The following is a 5,902-nucleotide window of genomic DNA, read 5'->3' on the forward strand; positions in this document are numbered from 1 at the left end:
TTCTTTAGCATTCTCCTTTAATAACACCTATAATTATACTTTAACGAATATATATTCTATGTCTATGTAGGATTGTATCGGTGCTATTGATGGTACTCATGTGCATGCATGTGTACCACCACAGAGTAAGTTTCCATCTCCACCACAGAGTAAGTTTTATTAATACACACGTGTGCACACACATAAAAGTATTTGTTAGATATGATTATCATTTTACTTTTATATGCAGATAAATATTATTTGGTAGATGCTGGATACCCACAAACATTAAGATATCTTGGTCCATACAAAGGAGTTAGATATCATCTTCCTGATTTTCGTCGTGGACAAGCACCAGAGGGTTACCAAGAAATATTTAATAAAGCACATTCATCCCTTCGAAGTTGTATTGAAAGAATATTTGGAGTTTGGAAGAAAAGATGGAAGATTTTGGCATACATGCCACAATATTCATTCAGATCTCAAAGAGATATAGTCGTGGCATCCATGGCATTGCACAATTACATCAGGTTGAGCTCCATTAAAGATACTATTTTTCATGAAGTTGATATGCATCCAGAATTTGTGCCAAGAGATATTTTTCCGGATCGTCGACCACAAGTTTTAGAGCAAAGTCAAAAAAATGATATGGCAACTGAGATGAACATTATCCGCAATCAAATAGCTCATAGTTTAATGATGTAGAACTTATAAATTATATATTTTAGCTTAGTGCAACAATTACACTACTCAATTTACCAGAGTTTGACTTAATTTTGTCAAAATTATTTTTTTATTTTTTAATTTTACATAATTATATTTGTTGTTCAATATTTGTCTATGAAATAATTAATAAAATATTGTTTTATTTATAATAATAACTCTAAACAGCACTTTAACAAAAAATTTACCAGACAGTTTGTTTTCAGCTTTTACTCAAACAGCACATTTGAAATCAAGTTTACCAAACAGTCTCAACTTCTACAAACAGCACTTTTTTAAACAGCACTTTTACTCACAGCAACAACAATTTTGAACAGCAACCCCAAACAGACCCTAAGTTAGTTTGGTGTGGTTTGACCAGAGTATGGATATGGAGTCATTTTCGGAGATATTTTTTTATTAAAAGAAAATTCAGAAACTAATAGTTGGAAGTCTTTTTTCCTCTTAAATTACCTGCAAGATGAGGGGGTAATATTTTAGTAGAGCAAGATAATAATTAAAATAAAGTCACACATGAATTTTGATGATGCAAGTTGTTTTTTTAGCTATATGTAGCGGATTAGTGACATATATTTATAATTATATTTTATTTCAGATCTGGAAAAATTATTTTAGAAATATATAAGTGATGTATGTTAATTTTAGTTAATACTATGATTTTTAAGAAAAATAGTTAGTGTGCTTGTTGGCAACCCCAAAAAGTTGGCTTCAATATAGGATTCTATTTTTATTGACCCGTTTAATTGTATAAATAAGTAGAAGTAATTTAAGAAGTTCCGGAGAAAGAAGTTACCAGTTGAGAATGCTAACTTGTTTTCATTCTCAGAGCTTGTGTTTCTTTTCCAAATCTTTTTATAACTTATAAATCTTAACTTAATCTTCACTTCTACTCTACTTCTCAACTACAGGTAAGAAGTAATTTTTTTTAAACTAACCCAAACAGTCACATTATTCTAACTTTGAGGCCAAAACATTTGGATGAGTGTTCAAAAAATCATGTACTCATGAAAATAGAAAGATATTATAAATATAAAATAAATGTTTACTAAATAATATAAAATAAATTAATATGTACAAAGTAAAATTGAGAAAAAAAAATAGAAGAATGAGAGATAAGTACTCCCTCCGTCCCAATAGGTTATATACACTAGCTTTTTTTGCCCGTGCTACGCACACGGGTATTGATTCTCTGATTTTTTATTAACTTAATCTATACTTTTACTCGTGATTAACCCCAAATCTGACGGGTAGTTCGTAGTCAGATTATTTATTATGAGTTTTAGATTATAAAATTTTATGTGTTTATTAGCATTTTAGCCCGTGCTACGTGCACGGGTATAATTTTTTGTTTTTTTATCTATTTAACCTATACATTTTTTATTAACAAACAGTATGATATGATATATAATTAAGAAAAACAACATATGTAAGGGTCAAAATACTCGAGTTATGTTATTGGCGGTCAGTAAGTTATGTTATTGGCGATCAGTACATTGTAGATGTTAACGATAATATATACGAATGTCGATTGAAAAAAACAATCACGCAACGCAACGCAACAGAAATTATAACGACGCAGACTATAAATCTTTATATTTAGAATCATATATAATTACTCCATCTGTCCCCCTCATTTCTTTACATTACTTTTCGGCACGTTTTTCCACACTCATTTAAAGTATAGTTCCATAATATAATTTTTTAAAATTTTTTTCTCTGAATAAAAATTTGATACTTAAACTTTTATTCAAAAAAGGAAAATTTTAGAAAAAGTTCTACAACTATACTTTATAGGAGCCTCAAAATGTGTGCAAACAGTGAACGTAAACAACCATGGGGGACGGAGGGAGTATAAATTTAACCTGATTATGCAGATTATAAAACTTCCATCTATTCTTTAATTATAATATTAAGGTGAATATGGTGATGATGGAATTTCCTCCCGTCCTTAATATAAAATAATAAATAGGTTAATAAATGATTAAGCTTAAGGGAATACATCACTAAAGGAATACATATGTGGTCATAATTTAGTTACATTACTAAAATTATATGCTACTTGCATATAGATAAAATTGATAATAAGAAGATCTACATGATAAAAATCTATAATAAAATAGATTCTGTATTTATTTTATAACGGTATAGATTTTTCATTAGTATCATTAATATAACCAAATATGTAATATAATAATAATATTTCATATTTTGAATAAAAATTTATAAGTTTCTGGATCTACTATTAAATAATTATTTGTATAGTTAAAATAATAAAAAAAATATTAGGTAATTTTTTCTAAAATATTTATAAAAAACATTAAAATAGTAATGACTATATAATTAAAATTTCTCGGCGACACATCTTATCTTAAATAAAATAACAAAAAATAATAATAAATTGTATGTAAAAAGTTTTATTGTTAAATTATTTAAATGAAAATATGCTCATTTATCAAATTTTTATTTAAATAAATATATACTCATAGCATTTTGGCCCGTGCTACGCACACGGGTATGATTTTTTTTTAATCTAGTTAACTGACATTTTTTATTAACAAACAGTATAATATGAGATATAAGTTATGAAAGGCAACGTATGTAAGAGTCAAAATACTCGAGTTAGGTTATTAGCGATTAGTACGTTGTAGATGTTAAAAATAATATATACAAAATGTCGATTGAAAAAATTAAAGCATGCAACAGAAATTATAACGACGCGGACTATATAAATCATTGTATTTAGAAACATAAATAATTAGGCTTAATGACCTTTTAGCCCTCGAAGTATGGGTGGAAGTTCCGATGCGGCCTCGAAATTTAAAAACGTATCTTTCGATCCTCAAAGTATTTTTGTCGTAGCTTTTAGCCCTTTTTAAAAATACCGGTATAAATCGGGGGATAAACTTGACAATTCATATCCGGAGTAAAGTTTGGGCGTACCTTTTAACCCTTAAAAGTATATATCTCGTTCTTTTTAACCCCTAAAGAATACATTAAAATACATTAGATGTTTCTTTTAACCCTTAATGTTTAATCCCCTTTTAACCCTCACGTGTGAAATGTCAACTTTGTCCAGCCCCGTTATATACCGGTATACGCCATAAGGGCTAAAAGGTACGACAAAGATACTTTGAGGGTCGAAAGGAGCGTTTTTAAACTTCGAGGCCGCATCATAACTTCCACCCAAAAGGGCTAAAAAGTCATTTAACCAAATAATTATGAACTTAACCTGGTTATGTAGATCATAAAGCTTAGATCCATTTCTTAATTATAAAATTAAGGTGAATATGCTGATAATAGAGTTTCCTCTCGTCCTTAATAAAAATTGATAAATAGGTTAAGAAATAATTAACCTCAAAAGAATTTATCAATAAAGGAATACATATGTAGTCATAATTCAGTCAAATTACTATTCCATTATATGCTACAATTATTACCTATATTCAAAATTGATAATAAAAATATATACGTGATAAATATCTATAATGAAATAGTTTTTTTATTGATTTTATAATGAAATAGATTTTTCATTAGTATCATTAATATAACCAAATATTTAACATAATAATAATATATCATGTTTGGAATAAAAACTTATAAGTTAATAGATCTAATATCAAATCATTATATGTATAGTTAAAATAATAAAAAAAATATAGGTAATTATTTCTAAAATATTCATAAAAGACATGATAATAGTAATGACTATATAATTAAAATTTCTCGACATCGCCTAACGGCGATCCCTCGTATCTTAAATAAAATAACAAAAAATTATAATAAACAGTATGCAAAAATTTTTAAATGAAAATATATTCATTTATCAAATTTTTATTTAAATAAATATATGCTCAGTAACATTTTGGTCCGTGCTACACACGCGGGTATGATTTTTTGTTTTTTTTATCTAGTTAACTTATACATTTTTTATCAACAAACAGAATGATATGAAAAATAAATTAAGAAAGGCAACATATGTAAGAGTCAAAATACTCGAGTTTTGTTATTGGCGATCAGTACGTGATAGATGTTAAAGATATGATAAGGAAGGGCTTGGAGAAAAAATTAATACATGTACGAATACTATATGTGACATATGTTAATAAATAATTAAAAAAATAGAGTGCGAATTGATTTTAGATATACTATACTTTAAAAAATGCATTACGCATTTAAAACATATAAATCGTTATCATATTTACCAACTTTGACAATGTAAAACATATAATTTTATAAGAATCATACTAATAAATTTCAAATTAATAAAATCAATTAAAATTTGACAAAATTTCTTTATTATTTGCATATGAGTTATAAACAGCCTAAATTCATGTATTTGAATATTTAAAAAGTCTGATATATAAAAACTTCTTAAATGGAAGTTAAAATTGTGGAGTGAAAAAAATACTTTACTAATCAAAAATAAAAACTGCACAAATTATACGAAAAAATATTGTAATAATATATGCTAAAATTAGTGAAAATCAAATTAAGTTTGATTACGTTTTCTTGTTTGCATATGAATTATAGCTTGCTAGATCCATGTATTTGAAAATTGGAAAAAAATCTAATATATAAAAATTTCATTATCAAGAACTGAAATTTTGGAGTTAAAAAGTGTTCCATTGATATGAAATTATATAAAAAAAAATCTAAATTTAAAAATTGAATGTGGTGAATATAGAAACCAGTACATATAATAGGAAAAAAGATTATAATAATAAATGTCAAAATCAGTGACTATTTTTTCTTATTTACGTATGGGTAGCATGCTAGACCCATGCATCCAAAAATTTTAAAAATTCGAATATATAAAAACTTTCTTATCAATAACTAAAATTATGGAGTGAAAAAATACTCTACTAATTTGAAATTATGACAAAACGTCTTAATTTGAAAATTGAATATAACGAACATGGAAATCGTAAAAATTAAATGAAAAGGTCTTTTAGTAATTAATGTCAAAATCAATGGAAATTAAATAAAGTTTGACTACCTTATTTGCATATGAGCGATAACAGTCTTGATTCATGTATCTGAATATACAAAAATTTAATATATAAACACTTCCTTATCAATTTAGTTTTATTATTATCATTGTTTTTATATAATATATATTAATGTTCAATATTTTTTAAATTGGTAGGAATCTAATTTTGTATGTTTAGGCAAAAGATTTTCCTGATTTTCCTTTTTTTTT

Source organism: Daucus carota, chromosome 9 (genome assembly GCF_001625215.2).
Source record: "Daucus carota subsp. sativus chromosome 9, DH1 v3.0, whole genome shotgun sequence".
In the NCBI taxonomy this organism is placed as follows: Eukaryota; Viridiplantae; Streptophyta; class Magnoliopsida; order Apiales; family Apiaceae; genus Daucus; species Daucus carota.